Here is a 13,394-nt window from a genome sequence, read left to right on the forward strand (position 1 = left end):
AAATGATTTATACATACCATATTTTCTTGCATGTGATACATAGTCATATTTTATCATAATGTAGCTTAATATTAATATTTAGTTTTAATATTTAAAAAATGTGAATTTATATTTACATTTTTCAAAACATATTTGAAATGCAGATCATTTTTTATATGAGAACTAATGCAATTTAGTCACATTATTTTAGCTATATTACACATGCTTCCACTTTCTAGTTTAATAATTGTGAGATTTGATTGTAAAAAAATCTTGAAAGAAGGCCTCCTTTACTGTTGAAAATATGAGTAATTGTATTACCTATGTTACTTTATATGAGCTGATGGCACTTATTTAAGTGTCAGTTCTTTTTAAATTATTATCATCATCAGACCGCCATGAAAGCAAAAGGTTCGTTGTGGGATGTTTCAATGTTATACACATAGCTCATTAAATCACACCTTAAACACATTTATTTGTCTCTCCAATCACCACACTCTCAGACAATTCATTCCAATCATTTCCATGGTCACACCTTCCTTACACAATTTCTGCCTCTTGTTCTCTTCTCCTCTGTCTCTCCCTCCCCCATTCAGTAAAAAACCTCATCCACATTTATCTCATAATAACTTCTTCTCACCTTATATGTCTCAATTGTATCCAAATCCTCCTCCTTATTCACTATAATCTCCAAGTTGTATTTTTAGGATATCTGAATTTTAATACAGATATCCTACATTCTCCTCAATCTGTCTTCACACTCAACATTCCAGAGACCACCTTAGTCGAACATCTCTAGACTCTTTCCAGTATCTCTTCATTCTTTTGAAAGATATACGACCAAACCTGTGCACTTTAATCTATGTACAGCCTGATTAAGGCCTTCTACAATCAAGGCCATAATTACCTTACTCATATACATCAGTATTCTCTGCATCACTGCCATAACTTGCTATACTGTCTTCACAATTTTAGCAATGTACCTCTTAACTTTCAGGTCCTTTCCACCATTACTCATAGAACCCTTATATCCTCTATGATATCTCCACAAATTGTGTACTCTGCATAATATATTTCCTTCCTGAATTTTAAAACTTTACACTTTACAACATTAAACTGATAATCTCACTTGCCCACTCAATCAATCTATTCAATTCTCTTGCAAAGCTACATCTGCTATATTCCTCATAGTGCTTCCCAATTTTGCATCATTTGTAAACAACTGCATATCACCATGCAAACCATTCCCAATATTATTAACATACAAGTTATACATCAACAGCCCAATTAGACCTTTGAGCATACCACTTTCCTCTTCAGTATATTGCCTGCCACATGTAATTTGCTGATACCTATCATCTAGCCAGTTAAGATCACTATTCTACTGTCCAACCTTATCTGTTCCAGTTTACTATCTGACCACACATGTGATACCCCTGGCTGGCACAGGTACCAAGAAAAGTCAATTCATGTTGAAGGGGAGAGAGGAATAAGATGATGTATGAATTCTTCCCCAACATGCGAAATCATGTACTTTATACTTAAAATACATGATTTGTACAACAGTTTTCCAACTGTTGTATAAGCAAAATAACTACCTTGAAAAACTAGAATTTTCATAAACGAAAAGCTAATTTTCCGATGTATAATAATAAACACTCATCATTGATCACCCTATTATCGGAATGGATTCCATTTATTCCACCCACAATCCACCAACTACAATGAACCACAACTATACCAACGCCATCTACCGCCCATCACTACCACTAGTATTTTCACAGACAATCACAATTATAATAACATCCTCTGATGAGATAATCAAATCCAAGACCCACGATTCTCATGTGCTTTCTATTACATACTGCCTAAGGTAGTTGTCCCTCAGAAACTTCAGAAATTCGTTCTCTTTGTCCACAAAGCCATCTCTTCATTCCAGTCTATATTATCATAATCTACAACTTGTAAAGAGGCAAAATGATTTTCTTATCCTTATATGTCAATGTTCATTTCAATATTGCAATTATCCTCTGAGCTGTATTTGCAAAAAAAAAAACATAACTTTTGAACTTCAGTTTCCTATCCACCATAACTCTCCAAGATCCCTAGTCTCATCAATTTCTTGTAATATAATCCCACCAATATAATATGCTGTTGGAAATCTCATCATGCCAAAGTGCATAGCTTTATGCTTACTAACATTGAATTGATAGTCATTATCATTTACCCACCATTCCAGGTTATTCAAATCATTCTGTAAACACTGTATATCAGTAGTATCTCTGATTGCTCTGCCTATCTTTGCATCATCAGCAAAAATTTGAGCAACTCCTGTCAGGTCTTTCACAATATCAGTAACATATATATTGAACAACAATGGTCCAAGGACTGATCCCTGGGGAACACCATTGGTCACCTAAAATTTGGTTGATCGATATCCATTATACCACTTTCTGATACCTATCCATCTATATTGACTTATCCAAGTTCAGTGGTTTATATTCCAATCCCATATTCTCCAGTTTATACAACAGCCTTTCATGTCATACTGCATCAAATGCCTTAACAAAGTCTACTAGTATCATAGTGTTTCCACACCCTTTATCCAGCTCAGCAGTAAGATTATTATAAAATATGAGTAAATTGCTAAAGCATGACTCCTTTTAGTAAACCCATGCTGTTCTTTTGCAAAATACAGCTGGTCTGTCAACCTATTTCTATATGCAACAATTTCTCTAAAATCTTCATCACTATTCCAGATACTGATAGGTCAGTAGTTAGATTGGTTTTTGCACCCTTGTACAATGGAAATATCAAGTCCAGAACCTGATAGTTCAATTCAACACCAGGGCCATATGAGATATCAGCATGTGTGTGTGTGTGTTAAAGGAATGTTCAGCCAAAACGGCTCAACCCTTTCCATTCCTGTGGGATCTTTCCTGAGTTGAGACTCAAGTTATACAAACATGTATAACTTGAGTCTCAACCATGTCAAGGGTTAAGCCATTTTGGCTGAACATTTCTTTAACACATGTGCTGATATCTCATATGGTTCTATTGTTGAATTAATATCCATGTTATGCAACAGCTATCAAACCTTGTTTTTATGCACTGCTATCTGTTCATCGAACAATCTCATTATGCTTGTTAAATGATTAAAACAATATTATAATTTCTTATCAAGCATAATATACTTTTTAACCCAGCAGGAAAACTGTCTACAAAAGCACTTATAACCTCTTCTGGCAATCGATTTCAACAATTCACAATCCTCCAAGCAAAAATATTGACTCTTCACTTTCCAGGAATGACCCATTTTTCTCTCACTTCCTGTCATGTTTGAAAATAATCTTCTGTGTCAGTCCTATAAATCTCCTTTAATAATTTATATGCTTCCATCATACCTCTTTGTTTCTACCTATCAAGTAGCCTTTGTAACCCACAGCCCTCAATCTTCATTGTAGGGAACATTCCTTTAGACCTATCACAATCTTAGTCTCTCATCTCTCTCTCTCTCTCTCTCTCTGGATCCTCTCCACTTTTCTTTACTAACAGTAGCAACCAGTGTATAAACAATGTAGTTATATTATTTTTCACACTTTATAAACTGCTAAAGAACTGAATGACAATTTTAGTCCAGTTAAGACAGGATATTTAGTGGGGTTTTGCTACAGACCCAGGAGCACAGAGGATGGGGACCAGGAGATGTTTAGACAGCTAAGTTTGGCAAGTGCAAGAAGAATGATTGTTATGGGAGATTTTAACTTCAGTAGTATAAACTGGAGAGAGGAAGATGCATGTAGCAATAGGGGAATGGAATTTCTAGAATTCTTGAGGAACAAATGTCTTAGGCAACATGTAACAGAGGGAACAAGAGGTTCAAAAGTTTTGGATTTGGTTAGAACATCAGAAGAGTTGATAATAACTGAGTTGATGTCTCTCCCACCAGTTGGAGAGAGTGACCATATGGTGTTGACTTGGAAAATGAATATACATGCAGTAGTATCAAAGAAATGGGAACTTATGTGGAATTATAAGGCAGGTGATTATAATAGTCTTAGACGTCTACTTCAGGAAGTTTCATGGAGGCAGGAATTGGAAGGCCGGGATATCACTAGTGCGTGGGAAATTGTGAAAGAATATTTGTTATCAGCAATGGTAAGTTGTATACCACGAGTGAAGAAGAGGACACAATTTGGAGTAAAGTGGATGACAAACAATATTAAACAGGAATTGCATGCGAAAAAGAGGCTATGTAAGAGATATAAGGAGACAGGTGAAGAGATGCATGAGGAATATAAGACACAGGCCAGAAGAGTGACTAGTGTGGTAAGGAAAGCAAAACTGGAATATGAGAGGAGATTGGCCCTAAGATCCAAAGAAAATCCTAGGGAATTTTTTAGCTATGTGGCCAGTAGGATGAGAAATGACTGTGGAAGAATGATATTGTGGGATAAAAATGGGAATAGAGTGACTGATGCAGAGGACATAGTGGAATTGTTCAATGAACACTTTATTGGAGTATTTCATCCTAGAGGAGTCAGTTTTAATGCCAGAGGGATAGGACTGGTTCGAGGTCTGGAGGTACAGGAGGAGAGTGTGTTTCAGATACTGAGTACTCTGGATGTCAGTAAAGCTGTGGGACTGGATGGTATTTCACCAAGAGTTTTGAGAGAATGTGCTAGGGAATTGACAGTGCCTTTAACATGGCTTTTTAATGAAAGTCTGGCTTTGGCAAAGGTGCCCAGGGAATGGAAGGAAGGTAAGATAGTGCCATTGCATAAGGGTGGTAACAGACTGGAAGTGTCTAATTATAGACCAGTCTGTGGTCATCAGTAGTTGTTAAGATCTTGGAGAAAGTAGTGAGGGACTGTATACAGCACTGGGCAGATGAGGGTAATGTTATCTGTGAGAGTCAACATGGATTTGTGAAAGGGTGCTCTTGTTTTAGCAATATGCTAGCCTTTTATAATAAAGTTACAAGAACATTAGATAAGGGAAAGGCATATACTGCAATTTTCTTAGACTTAGCAAAGGCATTTGACAGGGTGCCACATGATAAGCTGATATTTAAGTTGCAACACATGGGTCTGGATGTCAGATTGGTCAACTGGATTCAGGATTTGCTGTCTGATAGGTATCAGAGAGTTGTGTATGGTGGAGCAGTTTCAAGGAGACAGAAGGTTACAAGTGGGGTCCCACAGGGCTCAGTACTAGGACCTATATTGTTTAACCTTTATATCAATGACATTGCAAGGGGATATTCAGTTGTTTGCAGATGATGCGAAGCTGGGAAGGATTATTAGTAATAGTGCAGATGTGGTAGCCCTGCAAGAGGATTTGAATAAGCTAGATAGATGGGCAAATGAATGGCGATATCAGTTTAATGCAGCAAAATGTAAGGTCTTGAGGTTTGGGAAACATCGATGGGATGCTGCATACTCTATGGGAGGAGTTATACTGGAGGAAGTTGGGGAGACAAGAGATCGGGGTTGATGATTGATAGAAACCTGAAGTTTAGGGGACATATTGCAAAGGTGGTGAAGGTAACACAGAGGATTGCTGCTATTATGAGAAGGACACTGACCTGCAGAGATAAGAGGGTTATCATTCCGTTGTATAAGTCTCCGATCAGACCACACTTGGACTATTGTTCTCAGATTTGGTCCCCAGGATTTGAAGGGGATAAATTAACTGTGGAAAGGATACAAAGACGGATGACGGATGATGTGGACTGCAGAGTTTGGTGGATAGAAGAAGGAGAGGCGATATGATTGAGACTTTTAAACTGTTGAGAGGTGGTTACAGGGTTGACACTGGGGAGTTATTTCGCTTGGTTGAACAGTGGGAAGGAGTGATGACAAGAGACCATCCTTGGAAGTTATGAAAGGAAACTGTGAGCAAGAGGGTGAGGAGTGGTTTCTTTCCATGAAGGGTGGTTGAGCCGTCGAATGTATTGCCTGATGGAGTGGTGGGAGCGAGAACGGTCAGTGAGTTTAAAGGGTGGTATGATAGACTTTGTGTTTTTCAGGGGGGGAGGGACCTCCCCTCGATGAGTCTTGACAGACTTTATGTCTTTGGAAGGACCTCCCTCGAAGAGTCTTTTGACTCCTTAGAGGCCTGAATAATAATAATAATAATAATAATAATTAATATCTTAAACTGTGATCTTTAACTGTCCTCACCAGCCTTTCCTCCTATCTTTAATCTTGTTCTGTCATTGCATTGGCAAATTAGTAATTAAATAAGCTTGTAGGCCTGTTTTGAGGAGGAAGAATTATTAGCTGCTTGAAGTAAATCTATTTAATAATGGATTTTAACTTCATTCTTTTTGTCCATTCCTTGGCCCTCCCACAATACCAGTGTATTATAGCTTTGAAATTTTTGTAGCTAGGACTATATATATACAAAAAACAATAATATAAGTGATTATGACAGACCATTAAAAAAATCAAGCTTCAACTTGACTGTAAGTAAAGGCATTTTGAGTGTTGGGGAGGAAAGTTGAATTTATATTATTAATCATATTCAAAGAATCAAAATTTCCACATTTTATTCTCTTTTAAAATATTGTGGAACTATTTTTTTTTTAAAATAAAGAATGTTATTTTAGTATAGTATTTTGTATTTTCACATGTTTGTTTATGAAGTGCGAATATAGATATAGAGGGTCCAGACATTGTGTCTGGACCTTCTATAAGCTATGCATTATGCAAGTCAATATGGTATATTTAATGCAAATGAAAATTAAATATTCAAGTGCATATTTAATTTTCCTTATTCCACATGACTGTTTGTGATAGTAGCATTTATAAATTTGCTTAAGCACAGTAATTGTAAATAATCAACATTATAGGTATACATTAGTTAACAAATGATTAGATAATATATAGTAGTAATTATCTTAAAATAATCGAAGTATAAAATAGTCATAAATGAGATTTTACTACAGGAATCAAATTCTTTATAAATCAAAGGGAAAAAAAAGCAATGCTGTAAAAGATATACCAAAATCTTCGTGTGTGTGTGTGTGTGCATTTAAAAAAGAAAAAATATTTTCATGAAAAAATAAATAACCTATATTTGTATATAGATTACTAGAAAAATGTTGTCATATATTAAGGCATTAAATCTTATCTCAAGTAAATTGCATTTAATCAGATTTCAAGTAAGTTAATTATGTTTAAAAAACTGATATTATTGAATTTTCTGCATTGCTGATATTTAGGAAAAAAATTAATATTCAGGTATTCTAGCAATGTTTATATGTTACTAATTGCTCCTACCTGATTATTAAAGTTGAGTACTACATTACCAATGTTGAATTAAAAGCATCAGCATCATCACACTGCTACTGCCAGTATCTCTACCTCATTATCCATAATTGCATATTTTATTTGCACAAATAGTTAAGTCTTCTTAACTAATAGATAGAATAGAAATGGAGATCTGTTTGTCAGGGGGAAGGCATTTACATGAGTGTGCTGACTCTAAGAGAAACAATAGCACAGCTATTTTTTTTACACAAAAAAAGTTACACAACTAAAATTGCATATGACTATAGCGCAGAATATACACAAATTATTGAAGGTATTATTATTATTATCAACACCAGACTTCCATGTAGTCAAAAGACTCATTGTGGGAGGCAAAGAATGTTACACATAAAGCCCATTAAACTGTGCTTTAATCTCATTCCATGTATCTGCATTCACCACAATGTCAAGCAATGCATTCCACTTGCCAACCACTCTCCATGCAAAGAACCTGCTCCTTCTACCCCTCCTTATACCTTTCTTATACAGCTTTCAGGTATGTTCCCTTGTTCTAACCCCTTCTCCCATTCTGAAAAATTTCTTCCACATTAACCTGCTAACAACTCTTTACCAACTTAAATGTCTCAATCCAATTCCCTCTTTTCCTCCTATTCACAAGGCTTCACAAACTGCTTCCCTCAATCTGTCCTCATATCTGACATCTCAAAGGCCAGTTACAACCTTAGCCAGTCTTCTCTGGATCCTTTCCAATATATCCTCATCACCTTGAAAACCAGGGGACCAAATCTGTGCACAGTAATCCATATGAGCACTGATCAAGGCCTTATAGAATAGAACCAGAACATCTTGATCTTTACGAGTTAAGGTCTTCTGCATCATTACCATAATCTTCACAAATTGAGGAATGTGACGTCTGAACTTCAGATTCTTATCCACCATCACTCCGAATTCTCTTATTTCCTCAGCTGTTTCCAAAATTTCCCTACCAAGTATACTTTGTACCATATCGTTGCCTACCAAATTTCAGAACCTTACACTTTGTAACATTGAATTCCATACTGTTACCCAATTCTACAATCTATTTAAGTCCTCCTGTAAGGCTACAACATCTGCTTGATTCCTCACCACTCTTCCCAGTTTTGTACCATCTGCAAACAGTTGTATATCACTAGTTAAATCCATCCCAATATCATTAATTTACAAGTTAAATAACAGTGGTTCCAAAACAGACTCCCTTAGCATACCACTAGTAAATTTCTCTTTTGAGATAGTGCCCCCCCCCCATGCATAATTTTCTGATACCTATCTGATAGCCAGTCACCTATCCAACTCACTAGTCTATCATCTAATCCCATCTGCTTCAGTTTAGTTACCAACTTGTAGTGTAGCAATCTATCAAAAGACGTTGCAGACTCTGAGTGTAGCACTGTACATTCATCACCTTGTTATAGTACATTAGTAAGGTTGGTAAAACACAACTCATGCTAACAAGCACAAAGAATACCACTGTTAACAACTCTCTTTTGTATCTGATCTCTCACCAACTCTCACTTACCTTAACCACATCTCTAGATATACAGATTGGCCTATAATTTGTTGCCTTAGCTTTATCACCTTTTTCTAGTGGAACAATTTTGCTTTCCTTCCATTCCTTTGGGACTTGGACTGTTATAAGAAACAAGGCGGATGAAATGGTTGCACTAATTGCGTCTGTGCACCCAGAGATTGTCGGAATAAGTGAGACATGGTTAGATGAGGATGACATCCTGACAGAAATAGAGATGGAAAGGTATGATGTGTTTCGTGAGGATAGAAGGGGTAAAAAGGGAGGGGGAGTGCTGTTGATGATAGAGAAAGAGTTATGTCCATACAAGGTAGAGATGCAAGAGGGAAATAGGGCCAGTGGTTTTGAGGCAGTATGGTGTGAGATAGAGGTGAATAGAATCAAATACTTGGTGGGATGTTGTTATAGACCTGGTAATGTGGATGGTGGTGATAGTGAAATGTATAGTCAAATAAGCCAAGCAAATAAGAAAAGGGTGATCGTTATGGGTGATTTTTAATTATGGCAATATAGACTGGAATGAAGAGATAGCAACTGGAAGTAAAGAAAATGAGTTTCTTGAGTTTTTGAGGGATAACTACCTCAGACAGTATGTAACAAAGGGCACACGAGGATTAAGGGTCTTGGATTTGGTCATCTCATCGAAGGATGTAATTATCAATGAGGTATCAAATCATCCACCAATTGGTGAAAGTGACCATGAGGTGATTACCTGGGTGGTTGCCAGCAGTGCAAGGACCCCTGTGAAAAAAGGGTATATGTGGAACTACAAGGGGGGGGGTGATTATGAAGAGCTCACGAGACAGCTTGCAGGTGTAGCATGGAATGAGGAGTTAGCTGGAAAAGAGATCAATGCAGCTTGGGGGATTTTCAAAAAATATTTAGTAGATGCAATATCTAAATGTATACTATGGGTGAGAAGGTTAAATAAGGTAGGTGTGATATGGATGAATAAAGAGATTAAGCATGCAATACAGAGAAAAAGGGCATTGTGGAGGCAGCATAAGAGAAGTGGAAGTAACCATTTTCATGAGGTCTACAAAGACCAGGCAAGGAGGGTGACTTGGTTGGTGAGAGTAGCTAAAGAGAGGTATGAACAGCAGTTAGCTAATGAAGCCAAAAAGAATCCTAGGGAGTTCTTTCGATATGTAGCCAGCAAAAGAAAGAATGATTATGGATGACATTGATTGGAGGAAATGGTATAAAGACAGCTGTTGCAGAATGTGTGGTGGAGATACTTAATGAATAGTTCATAAAGATCTTTTAATCTTGTGAATGTGACTTCATGGAGAGATTAAGAGCAGTTGATGATGGGGAGGAGAGACTAACTGTAAGTGAGCAAGAGGTGTTTGGGGAGTTGAGTAAACTAGATGTAAATAAGGCTGTGGGACTTGATAATACAGGGTGTTCGGGATAAATTTGACAGTTTCGTAAGGAAAAAGAAAATCTTCTTTGTATCTATTAAATTTAATGAATTGACAAAAAAACATTACAGGCAGAGTTAATTACAATACTATCAACAAGATTTACTCAAAATAACCACCATTAGCATCGATCACAGCTTCAATTCTGCTTCGGAACCTCGAACAAGCTGATGCTACAGTCTCCCTGGGAAGGGCCGCAAAAACTGTTTTAATTTTATCCATTAACTGGGCTTTTGTATTACTGGAAGTGCGATTGGTGTCTTTTTCAACTGCGCCCCATACAAAATAATCCATGGGGTTAAGGTCTGGGGAGTTTGGAGGCCAAACATTTGGACTGGTGAAGTCGTAGAAATTTTCAGACAACCATTTTTGACTTTTCCCAGAGGTGTGGGAAGGGGCCGAATCCTGCTGCCATACATACGGCCTACCATTGGCTACCCTTGTTATCCAGGGCTTGACTATAGTTAGCAACTCCACGAACAAAGCCCGAATTCCAATGCCAGGGTTCTTCAACACCTGTTCCTGCAGATTTGCGAGGAATTCTGCTGTACGAACGCAATCAGATCGTCTGCTAGGGATCTTTCTTCTTGCTACATCCTCGTAGTCACCATTGCAAGTCTCTAGTTCATGCCTGATTGTTTTTACTGTATTCAGGGAGCATTGGGCAGCAGTCGTAATATCCTTATTTTGATGGCGGGCACGAATCATCATGATACAAGTTATTCTCTTCCATGATTCAGGTGGGTTCCAGCTATCCATCCTTTCTGACATCTTGTATATGAATGAAGAAGGGTCCAAACTTTTAAATGAAGAGAAGTGTGTGTTAATACATGTAACTTACGGAAAAATATAATTAATTATAAATATGTCAAATTTATCCCGAACACCCTGTATATCACCACGTATTCTGAAGGAATGTGCCAGAGAGTTGACACCTGCCTTGACATATTTTTTTAATACGAGTCTTGCACTTGGTCAAGTCCCTAAAGAGTGGAAGGAGGGCAAGATTGTGCCACTTCATAAAGGAGGTGATCGAACTCAAGCATCAAACTATAGGCCTATCTGTGTGTCAGGTGTTGTGGTTAAGTTTTTGGAGAAGCTTGTGATAACAAGGATCCAGAGTTGGGTTGACAACAATGGTATTATGTTTGATGGACAGCATGGATTTGCTAAAGGGAGGTCATGTTTTAGAAATCTACTTAATTATTACAATAAAGTGGCTGCTTCCTTGGACAGAGGAGAAGGATACACAGTAATATACTTAGATTTCGCAAAGGCTTTTGATAGAGTACCTCATGATAAGTCAAACTAGAGCAGATGGGGTTGGATATTAGATTAGTGCATTGGATTGGAGACTGGCTATCTGATAGGTATCAACAAGTTGTGTATGGGGGTGCAATATCCAGGAAAAGGAAAGTCACTAGTGGAGTGCCTCAGGGGTCTGTTTTAGGGCCATTACTGTTTAACTTGTATATTAACGATATAGGTGAAGATTTGGATGGAGATATTCAGTTGTTTGCAGATGATACAAAGTTGGGTCGAACCATGAAGGGTAGTGAAGATGTTGTGGCCTTGCAAGAAAACTTGAATAAATTGAGTGATTAGGCAAGCAAATGGGGATGTGAGTTCAATGTTGAAAAATGTAAGGTTTTAAAATTTGGAAAACAAAGATGGGATGCAGAATTTATGCTTGGTGAGAATATATTGTTGGAAGTAGAGGAAATAAGAGATCTGGGAGTGATAGTGGATAAGGAACTAAAATTTAAGGGACACATCGCCAAAATCGTGAAGACAACACAAAGACTTCTGGGAATGATGTGGAGGACACTGACGTGTAGAAGTTGGGAGATTCTTGTTCCATTGTATAAGGCTTTGATTAGACCACACATGGACTACTGTGCCCAGATTTGGTCACCTGGTTTTCAGAAGGATGAAGAGATGTTGGAAAGGGTCCAAAGGTGACTGACTAAGGTAGTTTCTGACCTCTGGAATGTCGAGTATGAAGAAAGATTGAAAAGATGTAATTTGCAGAGTCTAGTGGAGAGAAGGAAGAGGGGAGATATGATAGAGACCTACAAGTTGGTAAGGGGTTGTTATAGGATCAATGGTGGAGAAGTTCTACAGAGAGTAGTGGGAGATCAGGGGAGAACCAGAGGTCATCCCTGGAAACTGTATAAAGAGGGTGTGAGTAGGGGAGTGAGAGGCAGGTTTTTTTCTTGCAGAGTTGTGAGTAATTGGAATGCCTTGCCTGACAGTGTGGTGTCTGCAAGGAGTTTGAATGTGTTTAAGACATGGTATGATGAGATGTGTGTGAGATAAAAGGACCTCCTAGATGAGTCTTTGACTCAATGAGGTCTTGTTTAATAATAATAATAATAATAATAAAAGACTCTTGTTAAACAGATAGGTCAAGGCTGATGCTAAACTCCTTGGAACATTCCCGTAGGACAGATGGTGACATGTCAACAAGTCCTTTTGCCTTATTGACATCTAGCTTACTTAACTCCTCCTATACCTCTTGCTTGCTCACCATTAAATCTTTCTCTCATTTCATTCTCTGCACTTCACCTTCTGATTTTGCACTGAGGAATGAAATACCCTGATGAACTGCTCACTGATACTTCATCTTTGCCCTCTGCAGCAGTTACCAGTATCCATTATAATAGTCATTCTTTCTACTTGCCACATTTTGAAAATACTCAAAATGAGTTTTCTTGGCTGATTTGAAAATTTCTGCTTATACTGCACTTTTGTTGTCCTAACGAAGTTTCTCTCCTGGTCTGCTCTTTATCCAACTGATTATTACCATTATTCGTCTTGTGCTGCCTGAGATGGTTGTCTCTCAAGAATCGTTTTTCTAATCTCAAATGCCATCTCTTCGTTTCAATCTATACTGCCATCTTCCAGATTTCATGCTTAATCCCCTCATTCATCCATTTTACACCTACCTTATTTATGCATTTTGACCTTTGGAATGCATTTACACATTGATGCTGTTATGTATTTGTTTGTCAGTTCCCAAGCAGCATTAATTTTCTTATTGCTCAACTACTCATTCCATACTATAGCTCCAATCTGTCATTTAAGCTTGTTATAATTACCAGCCTTGTATTTCCACATATATACTTTCCTTAACGAAGTCTTTACATG

This window comes from Typopeltis vanoorti, chromosome 19 (assembly GCF_054136105.1).
Source record: "Typopeltis vanoorti isolate ZY-2024b chromosome 19, IOZ_Tvanoo_1.0, whole genome shotgun sequence".
In the NCBI taxonomy this organism is placed as follows: Eukaryota; Metazoa; Arthropoda; class Arachnida; order Uropygi; family Thelyphonidae; genus Typopeltis; species Typopeltis vanoorti.